A 22,621-nucleotide genomic window follows, 5' to 3' on the forward strand; every position below is an offset into this window, starting at 1 on the left:
AGTCTTATGTAAAACACATTTATTTTTAATAGATTTTTTAATGAATTTTTTAGCTGCCTATTAATAATGCCATTAGTGGTGGCAGAGCGGCGTCAGACAGCAGCCCGGCCTGCTAATCCTGCCCCGCAGCCCTGGCAAACGCAGCTAATCCAGGCCCCTGCTTTGGCTCCAAGTAGGCCTCACACACACACACACACACACACACACACACACACACACACACACGTGCTGTATGTAAAACACACTGCCACACACAAATGAGAGTGTTGGTTAATGCTCATGGTGTGTATGTGTTCAAACAGTCGCTCTGCCTCACCATTATTTATCTCTCGTCTTCTTTTCACACGACCCCCCCCCTCCTCCTCCTCCTCTTCTTCACTCACTCACCAGTCCTCCTCCTCCTTTTAATCCTTCTATCGCTCCTTCTCTCCCTCCCTCCCTCCCTCATTCATGTCTTTCCTTTGCCTCCCACCTTATTTCTCCCCCCGTCCCTCTTTCAAGCGCTCCCCTCCCCTTCCATCTTGACCTCCTCCCTCATTTTTTTTCTCTCTTCGTCTTCGCCTCCCTCCTCGAACTGCCTTTCTTCTTCTTCTCCCCTGGGCACCCAGCAGGCCTGGCCTTGGTGCTCGACTCCTCACGGAGGCTCCTTACCTGGGGGCCCTGAGTGTACACACACGCAAACTCACTCCCACACACACATCTGCAGATGCTACGAAAAGTCGGTGCAGAGCAGGGAAACAGTGAGCCGCTTAAAGCCTTAATAGAATTTGAGCCCGGCTCAGAGTGCGCTGGAGAAAAGGTGTTAATTACTGCTGGTTTTAATGCTAATTAAATGTTTCAATTAATGGTGTGTTTGTTGCCAAAATGTGTGTCAGTAATTGACGAGCGGCAATAAGGTGTTTGAAGGCATTAAAGACAGAGACAAAGAGAGGAAGAGCGAGAGAGCGAGAGCGAGAGAGAGCGCTTTACCTCCTAGATGTGCCAGAGCCTGGAGCAGTGCAGCATGGGAAATTTCATTCATGAGGTGGAAGGAGAAAAAAGAAAAGGAGCTGGAACAGATTCAACACAGCTGTTTTCCATAAAACCGTTCATGGCCTCCATCAAATTTAGCGTTTCTGTCCGGGAGGTGCCGCTGGACTGCTGGTGCACATGATGTTCTGGACTGAGGGGACGCCGGGTCTTTGACAGCAGAACAATACAAACAGGCAGAGAGCAGATCCGGCTTGTTTTCTCCTGTCAGAGTCCAACTTTTAAACTTGTAGAGGAAGATAAAAAAGATGAACATGACAGTAAGAAACAAATATCCAATTTCGTATCTGAGATAAGAGATAAGTTACGATTTTTTAAAATTCAGGGCAGATGATTTAAAATCAGTCTGGAGCAATATTTTATGGTAACCTGGTATCAGCGCATAATAGAACCGTCGTGTTTTGCCTCTCCGAGGACTGAATGTGGGCTGTGGGGTTTGTGTGTTTCCTGCTGCAAGAGGACATGGTGGTTTAATGTAAATGTGGTCATCTTGAGACTTTAAGAGCGAAGAAGATGCTTTTGATGAAGGAACTTGATCGATAATGATCTGAAAAGGCAAAGGTCCCTTCTGAGCCACACATGGAACTTCGTTTTCAGCTGAACGTATGAAATATTTTATGTTGTCTGATTTTTACATGACCACATGTTTAAATAAAAACTGAAATATATTGAGTCATAGAGATGTTACACACTTTAATACTGTTTAATACTGAAAATTCCTTTAATTAGATATTAGTTGGTCCACTGATGGGAATTCCTGCATCAGTGCAGAAACCACTAATAGATGTCGTCACTCCTACAAGACTGCACAATTATCTCAATGTGTTTTTGCAATAAAAGACACTTAAACCTTTCATTTTGAAGCCGTATCTGTATCAGAATACTGATACAGAAAAACAGCTTTCACCTGCAGTAATTCCCTTTCTTCTGTCCACCAGATTACACTGGAGTTGGAGAAGGAAATTCTTAAATGTCTAAACAGTCAAACCTTTCCCCTTTGGGTTTTGGGTTGGAGCCATTTAAACACAGAACATGTCATCTCTGTCACTAGGTCTCTCAAACAAAACCATGAAAACAAAAGATATAGTTTGGTGATGCAGTGAGGTACCGTGGGATCATGGGAGTTGCTGTCTTCATTGTTGAACCAGTTCATAAAACTTTATGTGACACTTTGTCACGTTTGTCAGCTCCCCTCGTCATTCCCTGACTCTCCTCCAGAAAGTTAAAGCATCATGTGACCGAAAGAAACACACCGTTACCTTCAGTCAAAATGAGATAATGTAAGTACACAACTCAACAAAGTATAAGAAGACATAAGACATTTTAATGCAGAATTATATGTCAAATGTTGTCTTGGAGTCTTTTCCATCTTTTAGTTCTGGCTTGACAGGTCAACAATTTTACAGTTTTTTTCGATTGCTAAGACGCATTGGTCGAAACTGAAGCGACATGTTCAAAACTCTTAGCACAGTCTGCAAAACAGAAATGCATGTGGGCTAAACTGTGTCTCACTTTTCATTGCTTTCAGACGAAGTGCATTCAGTGACCACAGTCACCGAAATGGATGAAGTCTTTTCTCATTCACTAGTTCACACCTGCAAAATACTATGCTTAAACAGCACATTTTTCAAATGCTAACACACTTTGTTCAAAACAGTTAAAAACACACTCAAAACAGAATGACAGGGGAAAAAACACTGGGAATTTATGCTGCAGCCACATTAAAATCTATTGAAAATTATATCAAAATATTGACAATAAAAATAAATAAAACGAAGATTCAATTCCAAACAGCTGATGGTAGTTTTCAGCTGAAAACTGATTCAGGTGATCTGCGTTTGGCCTCATTAGAAAGCATGTACAAAAGGAGTGGCTTCTGATTCTTTTTCCTGTGCAAGTATGGATCAAAGAGCAGCAGGTGAAGTTGGTAAAGAGAGAAGAGCAGCCAGGAGAGGAAGGCTCTCCACACAACCAGCTCTCCTTGCTGGATGCAATGAATGCTGGTTGTGGAGATGTTTCTCCCGAAGCCTGCCAGGGATGGATCAGACATTCAAGAAGATTCTACCCTAGGTGCCTTGCCAGAGAAGATATAAGATGTGACGTCGAGGAAAACATGTCGCCGAATGCAGATGACAGGGTCTGAATATTACAGTATACATGTGTTGTTTTTTAGTTTTATCTCTTACTGTAATTTGTATTCTACCCCTGGAATTCTGAGATTCTGCATTATTCTGTTTACGTAATCTTTATTTTTGTATGGTCCTGAAGTACTTATGCAAAATCACAAATGTTCTTGAATAAATCTCTGCATTCCTGATTCAGTGTTGTTGCAATATATTACAGCATATACGATAATTTAGAACCATTAAAGTGCAAAAGATCCTATATAAAATACTGATTTACCAGACCAAAATCATTCTAACTTGAAATATAAGATGTATTTGATGTAATGTTCTTTGTTGTTAGTATTTTGTCGTTACGTTTGTTAAGAGTGATTGTGTGTGTTTCCAAAGTGAGACAATGTGCTAGTGTTTTGTTGAATGAGCTTCTTTTGAGACAAGTATGAAGTGTTTTGTTGGTGAGACACACTTTTGGGCATGAGTTTAACTGTTGAGCTGAGCTGCATAATGGAAATGCAGACTGTGTTAAGAGTTTTGAACATGTCTCTTCAGTTTCGACGACTGCCTCTTAGCAATCGAAAAAAACTGTAAAGGAGCCAATACCAAGTAATTTGTATCAGTGTAGACATGTAAAAAACCAAATAAACAACTGAACTTTCCTCACAGTGATGAGACTTCAGCTCCACCGTACACAGTTGAAGAAAGACGTAATGCTGTTAAAGACATGTACAGTTTGTTTTGTTGGTGTGGAGCAGGCGGGTGTTCATCTTCATGTCAGTGTATGGAGACCACAGGTACCTGTGTGTGTGTGTGTGTGTGTGTGTTTGTGCGCGCTGCCCTAGGTGATACACTGCAGACACAGACAGTCCATCATGCTGAATTATAACCTCAGTGAGGAGCGAGCAACGCACTCACAACTGCTTTGTGTTCACTTTACACACATCCTGTGTGCTTGTGTGGGGGTTTTTGCTTGTGCATACTCTTCTGTATGTGTATATACTGTGTGTGTGTGTGTGTGTGTCACACTTGCTGCACACTGATATGAATTCCGTCTGACTTGGTATGCAAATCAAAAGACTCTAGGTGGGGTAGTGCTAATCGCCCGGTGGCTTTTTGGGCAGTCTTTGGGCACACACACACGCACGTACGCACACATTGTGAATGTGTGTGTATGTGAACAAGTTTTTGCATGTGTGTGTCTGTGTGTGTCCTAAGGCTTTCGGGATAAGGATGTGAAATTCCAGATCAGCGTTTCGGTGGTAAAGCCCGTAGGCTCCTGTCAATCCTGCTGACACACACACGCACACACACACACACACACACACACATACACACACGCACACCTACACACACACACACACACACACACACACACAAAGTGAGTTTTCTGGCTCAGATTAACATAATTAAGTCATTTGTTGTGGTTGGGGCTGATAAAATCATTGAATTATTCAATACCAACAATATCACAGGATAGATAAATCTGTGTGTGCGTTCATGTGTAAATGTTTGCATGTGTGTGCAGGTGTCACAGCGCTCCCCGGCTCCTCCTCTCCATCACCCACAATGCACTGCGCTCCTGGCAATGATCCGGCGGGCCTAATCAATTGCTCCTCCACCCAGCATGGCAACAATCCATCACACACACACACACATACACACACACACCCATCAATTTGATTCCATGGCAGCAATATGATCATACACAGATGCTTCTAAGACTTCTGAAATGTATAATTATGACGCTTCGATCGTATTTGTCTCCATATCCCTCTACTGTATGCGAAAACAAAGGAACGAGCATCTCTTTGTGCTGCTCTGATGAATTAGCGTCAGCATCTTCTGCATGTCTGAAAGTTCTTACAGTGAACACTGGCAGCAAAACAAAATGGATTGTGGGGAAGACGAAGAGGCGGCGGAGGCGGAGGAGAAGGAGGGTGGTGGTGGTGGTAAAAGTACTTTGAAGTACAGCAGTTGTGTGCCAAGGACAATAGGAAGAGTTTGATGAGAGCGGAGAAGTGGTGTAATTGTGGGGGTGCGGGGTGTTACAGTGAAATGAAACAAGTGGAATTACAACAGAGAACAGAGGAGGTGTGGGCTTTGTGTACACGTCGTTTGGGAGCAGGGAATGAGATTGAACCGAGCTTAAGTTCAGTTTGTTTTAAAGCCATTTTCATCATCCTCCCACTCTTATTCGTCAGCTTTAGGTGATGTGAATGCGATTGTAGTTGAGGTTGACTCCAGTGATTCAGAGAACTGTGATCAAACTCAAAGACTCCTTTTCACTTTATGATGCAAATTCCGCGTTTTCTTAACAAATCGCTCGTATTAAATTGGTATTATGTTAATGGCGAGTGACGACAGAGGTGAAGCCTCACGCGTAAAATGGATCCTGTTTGTCCTTATGAGCTCAGTTTAAGGGGAAGTTCACCCCAAAGTCAAACGTACATTTTCTTCTTGATAATTAATCATCTAGATTGTTTTGGTTTGAGTGGAGACACCTGCTGCAGAGATGTCCGCCTTCTCTTGGATATGATGGAACCGGATGACACTCGGCTGGAGTATAAAAGAAATATAAAAAAAAAAACAGGAATATCTCTTACCAGAAATCATCACCCTGTTAATCAAGACAATCTACAGAACTCGGTGTGAGTAGTTACACTGTATTTCTACTCATGGACGAGTGGCTGGAGCCAAAATGTAACGATCATGACAGGGCAAACCAAACAATAATAAGTAATTCCCTGCTGGTTACGTCGGGGTTCCACAATTTGGGATGCTCACGTGTCGAAGCCTGTGGTGAACTTTGCATGAGCTTTATGAACAACGTGCAGCGGCAATACACTCCCAAGCTTTGTGTTTAACTTTGTTAGTCAGCCAGGTATTCAGTCCCAAGTCCGAGCCAGCTCTGGTTTATTAGGTTCGCTCCTGACTGACATGTGACCATGCCATGGCCTATGTGTGGCTCAGATCTGGCAAACGGGAGCCGACCGCCCAAGTGCCATCATTCCACTTGGTATGTGTCCGGTGTGAGTCACAACAATTTTGCCATCTGGGAAATCTATCCCCTCAATAAAGAGAAAACACTTTCAACTTGTTGACAGGAAACAGTTTCCATTTGTATTTTAATCATACGACTCGTACATGCACCCTTGATGCAACGTCTTTGAAAAGTTAACCCCCATACAACTAGAAAAGTATACACAGAACAATTGTAGGATCTATTATGTGTTTATTTGAAAATTCTAATTGCACCTTGGACTAAATAGGCATATTTCCCTTGGTTTTTGCCCTCCTGATCACATCCCGGCTACTTCCTGGAAGCTGAGCTGAGATTGAGCACTCTGGCAGAGAGGTAAATAAGGAGGGTGATTAAGGGGAATGAAGCACGAGCCCTCGTTATGTTTGCGTCTTATTTCTTTCTAATCAACATTAGTTCAGAGTCATTATTCCTCTGAAGCAATTGAAGCCTCCACACACTCATAACCTCGTCCATTACTCGCTGCCGCTAAGCAGGAGGGAAGAGGCGAGGGGAGGAGGTGGAGAGAAAAAGAGGGGGTGAGGAGGAGGAGGAGAGAGAGAAGGACGATTAATGTGGAACAGTCATGTTTCATTTGGCACGTTTTGCTAACGCAAACAGTAGAGAAACCGAGCAAGGGAATGATGTCAACAGGGTCCTAAAAAGCTGATTCGATGAAGGTATAAACCTGATGAAACAACGGGACAGTTGTTACCTTTCCTTTCTGTTAGGTGCAGCCCAGTCGCTACAAACACGACTTTTAGACTTTTAGTACGTCCTTCAAAGTCCAATATTGTGTGCAGGTGTTTCGACACTCTTTCTCTTTAAGCTCCATGGGAAACAAATACATCCAAACACCACAGGGGGAAAAAAGAAAAGTGAGGTGACGTGAGGTGAAGAGCAACCAAGTCGAAGCAGGGTGGACGTTGATGCTAGCGATGCTCGGAGACAGTTGCCTATTTCCCTTGTAAAACCAAAAGTCAGCGCTGACTTGTTTTTAACTCATTCCTACAATGGACGTGACATAATTAATTTACGTCACATATGTACGATGTTCTGCATTTTTCTTTGTTGTTCTCGCTGCTGACGGTAATCTACTGCAGGTTATGCACTGACTAGGGATAAGTAGCTCGTACAGCCCCACTTCAACATCCAAAGACCTGAACTTTCACTTTAACAATCCACCATAAAAAAATAGGTTAATCTTTACGACTGCTTACTTATTCATCCGTGTATAAAATGTTGTTTTTATGAGAACGATAACGGGGCTTCAGCTATCTTTTTGTTATACAGTCTTGTGTTTTATAAGGATGGTGGGGAACAAAACGGAGCTAAAAGGCGCTTAAAACTGTCAAGTGGCCAAAAATAAGATACTGAATCATGTATTTTGTTTGTGTCTGTAAATAGGCACCTGTTCGGTAACATGTTCTAACTTTAAAAGGTGATAAAAGACGTCTGTGCTGCCCCCAAGTGGCCAAAAAATCAGCTTATGTAGATTCAAGGTTTGCTAAGGTTTTGGTTAAGTCTGCATTGCACTTAAAAGAAACCGATGACGACTTTCAAAATCACACTTCTACGTCTGCTGCTGACAGAGGAAGCAGTACTTTACAGTATAAGCACGTGACAAACACAACCCTTGTAGTTTCATTTATTGTAAAATGATCTGACCTGAGCTGTCCTTGTAAACACAAAGAGTTTAAAAAAAAACGATGAATACATCAAGACATTGCTCTGACAGTCTGAGGAGGTGAAGTCAGAAGTTTACTTTCACCCGGAGCTGTGTTTGATCCTGTGAGGGGAAGAAAGGAGAGGTGAGCGACAGAGGGATGGAAGCAGGGCGAATAACGTTACGCAGAAAGAGAAAAATATGGACACAGAGCAGGAAGGAGAAAAGAGGTGCATGATGAAAATGTTGAGAATTAGACATCCTCCTGTGTGTGAAATCTGGAGGTCAGGACCGGAGTGGATTCTAGTTGAATTTGGGGGGAAAAGACACAGATGCTGTAAAACACGCTGTGCATCGTAAAGTGGAACATCTGTTAATCTGTCGACAGTATCTATCTATATAAACCCCCGTTTGATTTTCATCTGCTCAAGAGTTTCCTCATCCTCTCCCAGCATCCCTGATTTTGGAAATCTGAATATCAAATCACCGTGAAAATCACATGGAATCAGCCCTCCAATCAGAGCGGCTGGCTAATGGTTGGCGGTGGAATTGCAGGCACACGCACACACATACGCACGGATGTATACATGGGAAAAATAAAACACTGTTGTGAGCTGCCACTTTAAGGAAACAGTAACAGTAAAGTGAAAAAAAAAAACTTTAGCAGGAAAAACTAATAATTGCAAAGCAGCCAATTAAATTGTGCGGGAGAGATGAAACCGCTCATATTTCCCCTGGTAATTTCATGCTCTAAACTCGCTTCCGTGCACACATAAAAAGAGGAGAGAAAATATCATTTCAGAAGCTGACAGAACTCATTGTTCGTGGAATTTTAAATTCAAAAAAGTTAATAAAGGCGAGTGCGAGATGAAGGGAATTTGCATTTCTCAGATTAACAGCATGTAGAGCAGCGGCGGCGCGCGCAGCCTCAGGTCATCATTTAAGAAACCTTTGCATATTTTATTTAAGAGTGGCCCGGTTTGGAGCGTAATAAGACAGACAGATAATGATTAGAAGGTCGGGCCTGCAGGGCACAGCCGGGCTGGGCGCTGTAACGCTCTAATACCCAACACACACACACACACACACACAGCACAGCACAGCCTGTGCCGGCTCCTCTAATTGGCTGCTGATGGTTTATGAAATGTTTTCCAAAGGTTTTATTATTGTTGTTGTTGTTGTTGCTTTTATTGCTTTCATTATTTTAATGGAGGGGGTTCTGCTCGTGAGCATTGGTTTAGCTCAAAGCCACCTGGTTCTGTTAACATGCTCCTTTTTAATCAACGCAAAAACTCCCAAAATGGTCCAGAGATGGCGGATCGCGGCTACATGCTAACAACGACACATAGTCGTCCTGTAGGTACCGTGATGTTTGCTAATGGTGACCCCTCTGAAGCAACAATCCTTTAAAGCAAATGCTTATCAAATGCTGTCACACTCTTCATTTCATGTAATTAAAAGTCTAATCTAAAACCTGGCCATCTCCTGATTGGTGAAGGAACAGCTACTTACATTTTGTAGCAGAGGTGAAGAAAATCCATCTTCTTCTACAGCTTGAGTGATATTTAAGTGATTTATACGTTTCCCTGATCTATTATTCTAACCATATTGTTACGATTATATTATTATCAATCATCCATGTATAACCAGCAACGTTATGACGCCACTTTATAAAGCCATGAGTTGTTTAATAAACTTAGTTTAGCACCAAGAATCATGGGAAAATGTGGACCACCACGCAGATATCGTTTAGATATTGATATGATATAGCGGAGGAGGAATTTCAGCTGTCGTGTATTTCCAGTTTGATGATGTGAAGCAAAGGCCAATGACAATCTAACTTGCCGTCAGTTGCTGTCTTAACTGTAGTAGAAAACCACATGTAAGTAGTTATACATCCTTATTTTGACGGGATTATGATCTTATCTCTACTGTAAATAAAGTCTAGACTTGACATAAGTGATTTTTAATGCTGGTTATGTAGGGGCAGTGCAGTTTGGGATGGATATGTGTCCTGATGTGGTGAAGCTTGCTGCATGTTTGTGTTTCTGTCTCTGTTGTCAACCAATTTTTTACTCTCTAGAATAATACATGTTGCCCGGCCTCAATCTCATCGGCCATTGCTCTGATCTCATTTACCAAAAAGTGTGATTCTTTTCTTTTGATCCATGACTGTTCCTGTCTAAACTCTCATATGTGCTGGAATTATATAAGGGGAAACGACGAGGCAGTTGCCATCAGTTTAAGTTGTTTTGAGATCCATAGATCACAGCGTGGAAGTGACAAGTAGGATTCTTAGAACCTGAGTTTTCTCGCAGCACAATAGCCAATATACATGTTCAAAACAAAATCACGCGCAAGTTACAACTTTAAAATTCTTCATGTTGAATTTTTGAATTTTATGTCGTAACAATGCAGTGCTTATGCTCTGGTAAGGTTTAGGCAATAAAACCATTCGGACAGGGTTTGGAAATCCTGTTCTGGCTTAAAAATCCAGCTTTGGTCACCATAAACACGGATGGCGTTCTCCCAAGGTCTCATTAAAACATCCAGTTTTGTCATCACAGACAGCTGGCAACAGTCCCTTGCTTTAAAATATCCAATTACAAATGTTGAAACGCTGTGATCCCATCCCAAACATTTCAGGTAGTCTTCATGTCCTGTACAAATGTCAACGTGTCAGTGTTTTACAGAAATCTTAACCTTTCATCCTGGCGGCCGGGCTGTTTTTTTAAATTTTTTTAATTTGCAAAGCATCTTGAATGTATGCACACAGTCGGAAATGACCCGAGGACTAAATTCAAGAATGAATCTAAGAACATTTATATAAATAAGGCCTCTAGTGTCAAAATAGTTTATGATGAGGCCTGAGTGAAGAAGACAACAATCAACATGGATTTCCTACTTGAAAGTCAATCTGTCTCAATCAAATGCTCCATCCAGGCTCCAAAGACAAAGAATATACTGTACTAGTACTGCGTTGGTGTGTGAACCACTGATTTGACTGGCTGGAAGTTGAAATGAAAGGATCTGTTAATCATGTGGAAAACATAAACCACAACTCCTCTCCTGTGATATTATTTTGATAGCAACCTTATCTTGAAAATCAGTATCATTCAGTTCAGATCAAAAGAAGCGAGCAGCTGAGAACAAACCTCCTTCAAACCCCTGAATCTAGCTCTGAAACACGCTGATTCTTTTACATTTCAAATAGAGTTTTCTCACACTCAGGCAGAGCATGTGGTGAAATGTCAAATTATTAGCTATTATTATTAGTCAAATGCCTCAAAAAGTCAAAATTGAATGCGTTTCTGTCTCAGAATCAAGACCACCTTTGTTCTGCTGTTGGAAGCTGTAGCATCTGGAGTGTGGATGATAAGGAAGTCGGAGCCCTGTTAACAGCACAATAACCCTTTACTGTATCTACAAAGCAAAATCCTCAATTTGGTGTAATGTCACTGGTGAAGACTCGTACTTCACAGCCGCAACAGAACCTCAGTAATGATCTTTTTTTGTGCTATTGTGCTCTCTATCTGGAGCCGTGAATCAATGCATCTTTTTGATCTCCCTCACTCCCATGTATACAACAGAGGTGGGTGTGTGTTTGCGTGTGTGTATGTGTGTGTGTGTGTGTGTGTTTCAATGCCCCCGGGCTTGCCGGTATAATGATAGTATCTCACAGGCCCCTCCATGGGTTTGAGGCCTTATTATCAGAGCAGGTAAAGTAATTTCTCAGTTAGACCAGCGTTCCACCATAATTCCTCCTCTATATGTGTGTCCGTGTCCGTTTGTGTGTGTGTGTGTGTGTGTGTGTGTGTGTGTGTGTGTGTGTACGGGTTTGTGTGTGTGTGTTTTTGTGTGTTTGCGCACATCAAAGCTGTACAGAGAGATGAGCCAGATAGTATTTCTCTGATTAATTTAGTCATTTGGGATACTCTGTTAACTGGATTACACTCAGATGTGTTGATATGGCCACATGGCCCTGGGTTCTGTGTGTGTGTGTATGTGTGTGTGTGTGTGTGTGTGTGTATGTGTTCACATTCGTGCACATTTGAGTTCATTCAATGATTATCAAGAAGCTCTGTGTTTCATTCTACTTGTGAGGTCCAGACAGCGCTCTGACACATGAAGACACTGACTGATGAGGGCGGGAGCAGCTTTTAGGTGTTACCAGACTCTGTTCTGTGAACCGACACAACCGCCTTTATTTTGGAGTCAACTAAAAGCTGCTGTGAGCTGACTTCCTGTCCGTTTTGCAGTTAAGGATCCCCTCCCTCCTCTCTACGTCACCTCACGTGCACGACGCCTTTCTTTTTCTTTTTTTTTCGAGGCAGCTCTCATTGCCTCTTTCTCTTCTTCAAGCGTTTTTCTTCGCTTGGCATATTTGATGCTAGAAGCCGTCACACGGGGGCTTTATCTGTTCCCTCAGATCCTGCTCGCTGCGTCTTTACAAGCAGACAGAGCTGCCTCGTTATTGAGATCTCTGTCCTGATTGGATAAAGTGGGCAGGGATACCAGAAAATGTCTTTCCTCTTTATATAGAGATGTTGAAATAAAGAGCTTTTTCCCACTTTGTTGGAATAAGATATTAACACTTACAGCTGCTTTAAAGACAGCAAAATGAAAATAGAAACCTAAGTTTTGCTTTTTTGAACCTGGTCTCTTTTAACACAGCATAGTTTACAGTGAGGCATGGGATGTGTACACATTAAGCAGGCATAAATAACACATTTTGAAGGTACAAGGTAGATTTATTTGTCATTTTTTAACACAGCATTTAAACTTTGAAACTTCTTCCTGAGACTGATGAAGCTTTTTATTAGCTTCAGCTATCACAGACCATTTATATAAAAATGCTGTACAGTCGAAGGCCAGTCAAACCTTACGAAATGCCACATGGGAGTTGAATAATTTTAAAGGCAAACATACATTTTAACTTTAAAATAAAAACCAGGACATTTTCCCAAGTGATCATTTTTCATTTTCGTGTAAGAAATTCACATCTATACACGTGAATTACATACGCTTATATGCAAATTGGCTTAATTTTCACTTCTAGAACCAGCGCCACTGGTAACAAGCCAACACCATCGCATGGGCATCATTTATCATGCAGGATGAGGTGGCATGGGAGTGGGAAATGTGTATTTTACGTCCAATTGTCGGTAAATGTGTGAAAACAATTGTTGTGTGTAGGTTTGAGTTTGTGTGCAGTGTCAAGACGCATCATGACAGACAACCAGTGAAATGTAAAGAAAAAGGGAGCGAGAGAGAGGGAGGGAGAGGGAGGATGAGTGGAAAGGGTTGGGATAACAGCGAGGGGTAGAGAGACACCGAGGCAGAGAGAGCGAGCACGAGAGAGAGAGATGGCAGAGTGGCCAGAGGGCAGTGTGCATTAGAGTAAGAGCCTGATTGGCTCTGACCTTCCTCACAGCCAGCTGTCAGCCTCTTAGATACACACACACACACACACACACACACACACACACACACACACACACACACACACACACACACACAGACTCAGTGCACAGCCTGTTACGGCCCTGCAGGCTCTGATTACCATATCAGCACCGTCTCATTTGCATAAATCCCAGCACTCTTAATTAGGCTTCATCTCCCTCTTCCTCTCTTTACCTCAGTCGCGTCTTCAGCTCTTTCCCTCCACTTTATCCTCCTTGCTCTCTTCCTCCATTCGCTCGCAGATACGGGCCGGGGTTTAGGGTTAGAATTAGCAGATAGGAGGGTCCATGACTCCCAATTAGTTTAGTGCTGATTAGCCTAATGACAATTTCACTTCATCTACATGTATTAGCACACCATATTCTTTTGCTACTTCTGTTCACATAAACATTATCTGCAAGGAATTTTCCCTTTCAACTTCTCCCTCTCTCTCCCTTTTTTTCTTCCCCTCTTTATTTTACAGGTGTTATGGTCAGAAAGGACAATGAGCTAATTATGGCTAGAAGTAAACTCTCGTACCTGCAGTAAATTAATGTGAAGGATCATTCAGATTTATACCTTTGCAGCCACATTGTGGTAGACAAAAAGTTGTGTATATGTATATACATATATATATACATATATATATATATATATATATATATATATATATATATATATATATATATATATATATATATATATATATATACATATATATATGTATATATATATATATACACACATCATAATTTACATCAGGGTCAATACAGATCCATAATGAGAAGTTTGTTTACTTGCCAGCTAATCATCTGTCATAACACATCATCTTGCAGCTTAATCAGGAGGAATTAGTGGTGCACATGCTACCTACATGCTGTCAGAAATGTAATGACTTTGTTGCACATTACAAAAAAGTGTGATAGATACGATTGTAACTGTGTAAAGTGACTCTGTAGTAAACATGAGAGCCAGCAACTGGTGTAAATCCGGGATGTTACGACGCAGACGAACTGAAAAGCTATCCAGCTTTGGTTTGGTTTGAAAGACACATGAATTAGATTAGTGAAAGTATCAGTTATATACAAAATGATTAATCACTTTATGTTCCTCCGCTTCTTTTTGGTTACTGCAATAAAAAGTAGATGTGTGTTATGATTATTTCTAAAATGAAACAATCGTTGGCTTTATCGTTTCGGGTTTATATGAAGAGGACGTAAAGGTAATAGGGCTGGAACAGCTGGTCGATTAACACTCGCTGATGGAAGGAAAATGAATTTTATTAAAAAATTAATTGTTCAAGTCATTTATGAGATTTGTTGGTTCTAGCATCTTAGATGAGAGTATCTGCTGGTTTTCTTTGTCATTTTTGACAGTGAATGACGAGTTGGTTGTTTGGACAGAAGAGGCACAGTGAAGATGTCACTTTGGATTCTGGGGAATTGTGATCCACATCTAATAGACTAAACTTATAATAGATGAATCATCAAAATAATTGTTGGTTGCAGTCCATGAAGGCAGCATCATATCAGCTATGGAGTCAATTAATAATTGTGTCTGGCTGCTGTAAATAGAAAATAGATGAAAGCTACATGTAGTTAGCAGAGAGGTTTGAAAGACATTCTGACTTAGACCTAAAGAGCCCCACTACTTTACGTCTGAAATTCAGTTCAAAATGACTCAGTTCAGTTAATCGTGCATAGATAGTTGTTTTTCTCTTCTTGATAGCAAACTAGTCAACAAGCTAACTGGTGGGAACTTCTGTCCTCGCCAGCATGTCAAGTTAACTCTTCCATTTGTAGTCAAACAGAGATAAATTCAGCTGTGGACCTCCAATAAGGCTGAAGAAGGGTAGTAAAGTCATGTGAAATCTATTTCAAGGTATTCAAACATTAATGGCACTTCCATTAAATGCACAGTGTGTCATTTCTGCTAGTTTACGTTCGATGACCCGGGGATCACTGAGGGATTGTTGCTGTCTTAATCGTTAAAAAAAATTCATCTGATATGACTCATCATTCATGGACAATATAATGTATCAAAATGTTCTTCAAATTAATATTTAGTTTCTTCACCTACTCCCTTCTTCACTCTCTGACTCTTTACAAGAAGTTAAAGCTTTAGGTTTTCAGCTTCAGCAAATAAAGGTTGGGTGGTTTTTGGACATTTTACTCACTGCATATTACTTTTAGTTACTCTGAGCTCTAAATACATGCATTATCTTCTATCATCTGTTTTGTTGACCTTATTTTCCATTACCTTTGTTCGTAAAGCACTTCTATCAACTCACGCTGTTTTAAATGTGCCATAGAAATAACTTTGACTTGAGTTGACTTTAGTATAAATAACTATTGCTGTGGTGAAGCTGCTATGACTTGTTTTTGTCTAAAATGTTCTTTAAAGGCCCAGATGAAATCAGCATAAATATATATTTCAAGTGATAAAGTGAGACATCAGTAGCACTGTCGGACTGCCTTACAAGCCTCACCAACTTATCAGAAAAGCAGCATTCACAGAGAATGCCCAAACTTTATATTCGTGAGTTTTGACAATATATATGAAGAGTTTGGCAGTTGACTCTTGACCTCGGGGACAAATATCCAACATTTTGGAAGAAATGCTGATGACCTTTGTTTCACTTTCTTTTTAAATATAAAGGTTTGAAAAGCAAAGTAACATTCATGTTTCGGACTCGATGAGATAGCTCTCACATTGTACTGAAAAGCCAAACATTGACTTTCTTAAGCAACACAAATTCAGTTACTTATATACAGTTTAAAGGGCAGATCCGTGTTGGCGAATGTAGGCGAACAAATGAAAACGGAACTGGGGGAACTAAATCATATGCGGCTTTGGTCAGCCTGGGGCGATCGGACCTCCAACATGCCTGCCAGAGGGCGCGTTACATCACCTGAAAAGCCCAATTGAAGTGGACTTCAGGACCGAGCCGCGAGCCTAACTACACCTGGATCTACTGGAAGAGGACTTGTGGTGAGGGTTCAACTACAATATCTTGAAACCCAAAGATACGCAACCAGATGGTTGTTTTCTTTTGGGGGGGGGCGGGTTTCGTGGTGGAACCAGGGGGTGCTCTTGGAGGCTGTTGAACCCCCGAACACTGAGTTCTGTGTGTGTACGGCGTATGTGTGTGTGTTGTCAGAGGGAGGTGTGTTGGGGGGTTAAACACAGCTATATTCTGTAGATAACAGGATTAGCTGGGAAGCGGATAATAAGTTAGCATTTCCTCCCTGCGGCGCTCTCTCCTCTCTCCTCTCTCTAATCCTGCAGCTTTGATGTCCCTGCTCCCATCAGGTATCTGGGCTGCTCTGGCCCCGGGGCCTCGGGGCCTCCAAATGCTCAGACACTGAGTTGTGTGTGTGTGTGCGTGTGTGTGTGTGCATGTGCGTGTGTGTGTGTGTGTTCAGTGTCCTCATTAGTTCTGCCTGTTTACTAAAGTTGGCTTCTTGGGATGAAATCTGCTGCGCGGCCGCTCTGCCAAAGATCTGCTCACTATTTACAACCGTTTCTCTCCCTGCCAGGGTCTGACCGGGCAGAACGCTGATGAGGCATCTTGTTCTGGCCACGAAACATCTAAACAACAATACGCCAAAAAACAAATCACAATTCTGTTCCAACAGCAAAGTTAAAAGCACAATTAGACCTCCACAGACAATAATTTCATCTGCAAGATTTCCTCTCATGTTATTATTATTCATATTCCATTGTGGCACTGTGAGGAATCATCCATGTATAATAAATGTCCACTGCACATGAACTTTAACTTGAAGTCCATTTTCTATTTCACTGATATTCAGGAAATCCCAAACTCATCCGTGGTATTTTAGAAGTGGGCATATGGGGAGTTTCAGGAGGCGCCGACAACCTATTTACTCGTGTGGACTGCAGGACTGGTTGCTGAAACAGCATTTACACCATCATGGGAAGCTAAAATCCTCCTTAGGCTGTGTTCAGACTGACACTGACACTGGGTCCTGCTCCAGAAAAACAGCAAACAGCGTTGAACTTGAAACTTGAAACTTTCACCATCACTCGACGCAGGTCAAATATGTGCAGGCACAGATAGTAGGAGGTTAAAATGTTGTAATGCAAAGGGTATCATTCGACTTTTTATCCTGCAATCGTCGATATGGATGGTAAAATAATGGTATTCATACAATTGATAATTCAAGAGTTATAAAATCTTGTCTCGGAGTTGCTGCGCAATATTTTGCTGTCCTGATAAACCTTCAGTCCAAAGAATGTCATTCTCAAACTGGACTTCCTGGATGATTTTTCACCTTCTGACACCAGTGCAGCACGTTTTTAATGCAGCAAAACAGTGTTATAGCATTCTCCTGAACAAGCGAAGTAAGTGGGGAATTGTTTTAGAATTGTAAAAAACAATAGAAATAAAACTCAAAATGGTTCCATAAAGCTTCTCTGGTCTAATCCAAGTCTCTGGAAGCCCATAGATCCAAAATTAAGTTGAAAAGATGTTATTTTCACCCTGCTTTCCACCTCAGACAGGGTGCGTGCTAACGTCTTAGGCCTAGCTACGGTGAAGATTTCGACTCGATACAGATTTACCCCATGCCCAAGTCCCCATCTACTCCAGTTGTTAAGGAGAATGACGCAATGCTTTTTTGCTGTAAAGCTTATTTTAGCCTTATTCCTTAACAAACAATTTAAAGGAATGGTTCAACTTCTTGGATATTTTTTTTTTTCTCTTCTTGCAGAGAGTCAGATGAGACGACTGTCACCACTCTTGTATCAGTCTATTTAACATTAAGTTAATTTGATAGTGAACTAAAATGATTTTAAGATGGTTCATAACGCTGCACCTCATCCCCTGAAGAACTTTGTCACACTTAGCTTAGAGAAAATAAACACGAGCCGCAAGGACAACCACCCAAGGGGTGTGCAGACAAAACCACAAAACTAAAGACCTCCCTCGGCAAATCATCTCTCACTTCCATGGCCATGAAACAAAGGAACAACCATTCAACTGTACCACTGTCTTAATGTCTAATACTCTAACTGGTTTATTTTTCTATGTGCCCAGGGACTACATGTGGAAGAAAGCTTTTATTCTAAAACCCACTAAATAACATCTTGTTTTAAATAATGTTTTTCATGCATTGTCCCTGTTCACATGAAACATGACAACAGGAGCCAGTTTGTGATGTCATGTGCTGGAATATTACTTGTTTGGATGTGGTTATTTCCTGGAGTCTTGCAAGAAAACCTTTAAAAGTCATTCGTCCATTGTATGAAGTGTATTCTTTAATTTCTAGAGAGGCATTTCTTCATCAAAGGTCATACAATGGAGATATGGTGGGCAAAATCCTGCACCAAGAATGTTGGAATGATGAAAAACATGTCCCTTCCTTCTTTTAGTCAGAAATTTAATGGGGAGGTAACAGGATTATGGGTGATACCAGCGGTGCTCATTGGAACTAGAATAACTAACAAAGTATCTTGATAATTGACGCGTTGGCAGCACTTTCAAGGGTTTAGAGGTGTTAGCTAAGTGGGCTAAGCAATAATAATAGTGATGGTAATATTTATATGATAAAGTCACTAAGGTCTTCATGAATGAATGATATGCCGTATCAGTCGTTCTGAGAAAGAGGATTAGTGTCTTGTCGCCAAAAAACATACAGCAGTTAAAGGGGCACGATGTCGTTTTTTAAAAATAAATTTAAACTCAGAATCTTAATGAGGTAATGATACAAACAGAAACGTTTATCTTTTCCTTAAATGAATAAACAAGCTGTTTTCAGGGGCAATGTCCGCGGAAATCTGTTTGAAGCTAGAAAGGTGGCAGGGTCCGCCAAATATAAACAAAGTTAAACAGTATGAAACTGTGTTGTCCTTTAAGGTCAGTTTGTTTATTCTGTCATGGAAACAAAGACAGTTTGTTTATTTAATTGGTTTCGTCATTTAAAAAAAGCCATTGCAGATCTGTTTTCTTCCCCAAAGCTACATAGTGCACCTTTAAGAGACAGGACACACTGGCATTCACACAAGTTATTGAGACAAGGAATAAGACATCATCATGCCTCTGCCATTTACTAGTTAGTTAATAGCTAAGAGCTGCTAGCTTACCGTAATGTTGTACTGTTGTCAACGTTAGCCTTTTCTTTTCCCAGACTTTTCTTGTTATGGAGTTGAACAAGAAGCGCAAGCTGACTTGTTTCTAAAATAGTAGTAGAGTAATAGAAGTAGAGGTAAATGTAAAAAGTGTATATAGGGTGCAACTACATTAATTCAAGCCTATTCGTGTTGCCATCTTGGCCTGGCTCCTCTGGGGCTAAAATAAGGTGGCTAGCTTCCTTGCAGGCTTGTTCACTGTGAAGTTGCCAGGCAACCACAAGAAGACTCCAGGAAGTCCCACACTTACAAATAATCCAGACATATCCCCCCAGTCTTTAAACGAACTAAACAATCAAGACTCATAACCTTAATTTGTGAGTCTTAGAGGTTGCAAGTGTATTTACAATCCAACAGAATAGCTTTTTCACCATGTTCACAGTCTTTATGCTAAGCTAAGATAACAAGCTTCTTCGTGTGGCTTTATGTTGAACTGGACTGATGTGATACAACTATGCAAGAAAAACAATAAACTTATGTCCCCAAATGTTGGAACAACCTTTCAACCTAAAGTGAGCACTGCTTCACACAGTGTCAGTGGCTTAAACCTAAACGCCTTCTATCCAGTCAGAAGTCCATGCAGTGTAATCATGAGATAATGACAATATCACATCGTAAATCAGTAATAATCCCTCCTCCATACCATAAATGATCACACGGAGCTGTAAATTAAGATTATCTTGAACCTGTATCTTTAACATCTGCAGACCACATATAGAAGTTACAGGGTTTCTATACTGTCATCAGGGTGTTTACAAAGTGCAGGATGCATGAATAAGGATGAATGTATGTGTGTGTGTGTGTGTGTGTGTGTGTGTGTGTGTGTGCGTGCGTGTGGTAGGAGGGGAGAAATTGAGTCTAGGAGTGTGTGAGTCTAATTAAAACGATGAAAATAATTACTGATACAGGCTGACAGACAGCCTCGCCCTCAGACATCCTCAGTAATTAGTTAATTAACCAAACGCAAATTAGCAGCAAGAATTAGTCAGCCAGGCTTAACGGAGAAGATGGTGAGCCCTCCTCTCGCTTTCTGCTTTGCTACTCCCTGCTCCGCCTTTGCTATCAGAGTGTGTGTGTGTGTGTGTGTGTGTGTGCGCACTTGCAGAGCTACGCGCAACTGTTTTTTAAAAGTTAGAAATAGGGCACGCCTGCTTTATTACACTTTATCACCACTTTGCATGACACAGTCGCCACATGGTATGTAATATTTTTTTATGCCTAACTGAATTCTTTCAAATTAAAAAGTGATTTCAGGATAATGAGGCAGTAATTTTCTCTGTTTTTTTTGCCTAAAATAACAGGAACGCAGAGCGAATGTTTGCATCTGTTCCCCTTCAAATCCCCTGAACTTGTATGTGGTAATAAATGTGCTAATTTGAAAAATAAAAATGGAGGCATTTTCTTCAACAACTTGAAGCAGAAGTTAAACCATAAAGTCACCAAGGACACAGAAGATGCTCCCTCCGCTGGAAAGAACACATTAGAAAAAAAATAAAATAAAAATAAAAATAATGATACTTCCTCATCCCTCCGGCTCACATGATCCAAACAAGCAACTGTGGTTCCTCTGAAGCCCTGCAGGTCATAAGAACAACCCCTCGGATCTACCACACTGAAGTCAAAATGATTTTGTGAGCAGGGATGAATATTCGCCCACTGTTGGCTCCGGCGGGCGAGCTGAGGCTCGGTGCTGGAAGCGTCTGGTATCCCTCTTGTTAACACTCACTTTGACTCGCCTGTGGCTCGTTTTAGGGAAGATCTGAGAGAAAACAAGGCTCCGACTGCACAACAATTCTCAATCCTGATACAGTTTGGCCACATACAGTATGTATAAATGTGAGGAAAAAGATGAGTCTGATGATATTCTGTGTTTATCTCACTGTCAACAAATCCTCTGAAAAGACGAGAACCAACAGTTAAGTTGCCAAAGCCTGATATAGCTTATTTTTCCGTGCCACAGAGCTCCTCTGTTGTCCAAAAACTCATCAGTGAGCTGCACTTTTCCTTCTGTAGACTGTATGAAATATGGACGTAGCTTTCCGGCCTGAAAAGTGAATCTAATGTGGAAAAGTATCAAACCCTAATTCTTTCTAATGGCCAGCAGGAGGCAACTCCAATTGTATGTAAGCTTATGAGAAAATTACCCTACTTCTGTGTTGATTTATTACCTCAGTAAACATTTTCCTAATGAGTTTATGGTCTCAATTGCTAGTTTCATGTCTTCTTCAGTACAGCATGATATTTATTTAGTATATTATGGAGTAAAACGTATCTTAAAACCCATTTTTATTCCTTGGCCTTCAACCCAGCTTGAGACTCTGCTGTTGTTTAGTGTTTTAATGTCTTATTGTTTTTATTGTTTTTATTGTTTTAACATTTTTATTATTTTATTGTTTTTTTATTTATTTTATTCTATTTGTTGTTTCCTATGTTTTATGTACAGCACTTTGTCCCAGCTGCGGCTGCTTAAAGCGCTTTATAAATAAAGTTGAGTTGAGTTGAGTTGAGTTGAGTAAAATAGACAATAAAGGTGCAGTATGTAAGAATGGGCATCTTGTTCAATTGGGGCAACTTATCAACACAATAACCTCTTACTGCCGCCCACTGTAGCTACTGTTAGCTAGTTAGCTCAGTTAGCCATGCAGCTAGTGGTTCAGACTGGGAGTTTTGGAGGGGGTTTAGGTGCTTATATGGTTTATGTGATGGCATGTGATGAACTTCAGATAGACGTCATAATATCAAAACTCTTATTACGTCCCAGTCTGTTGATTGTTTAAGTTATTTTTTTCATGTTAAACTCATACATATTGCATCTTTAAAACAGGGTATGCTTTAGTATATGGCTACCTTGTGATTGACAATTTCTACCACAGTGTGTCTTAGGAGTCTCAGTCCAATCCAAGCGGGATAGAGGTGTAGCAATGATACCATCTCCAGCTCCATCTTCGCCTTGGCAATGGCTTCTCGTGTTGAATTTATTCTTGATTAAAGAAGTTTGAATATTCACTAGGGCACCAAATGTGTATTAATCCAAAGTTGAGTTTGAGTTTGTTCATGACATTTGTTGACATTTAAAACATTTAGAAACCCTATCCTTTAAATAGCTCCAAATGCATCGACACCAGTCTCGAAACCCATTTGAGAGGCATGATAGATTTAGAGTGACAAACAAAAGAAACATAGATAAATATG

The 22,621-nt window shown here is 40.9% G+C and overlaps 1 long non-coding RNA gene across 1 annotated transcript; it reads right to left on the reverse strand.

Moving 5' to 3' along the window:
* Nucleotides 1–545: 545 nt before the first annotated feature.
* On the reverse strand, nt 546–19,612 carry LOC115574373 (uncharacterized). The gene is made up of 3 exons (XR_003982475.1): nt 19,385–19,612; nt 970–1,255; nt 546–660 (listed from the first exon to the last, which is right to left on the reverse strand). It is a non-coding gene; the product is annotated as an uncharacterized LOC115574373 (long non-coding RNA).
* Between the last annotated feature and the right edge of the window lie 3,009 nt (nt 19,613–22,621).

Source organism: Sparus aurata, chromosome 22 (assembly GCF_900880675.1).
Source record: "Sparus aurata chromosome 22, fSpaAur1.1, whole genome shotgun sequence".
Lineage (NCBI taxonomy): Eukaryota > Metazoa > Chordata > Actinopteri > Spariformes > Sparidae > Sparus > Sparus aurata.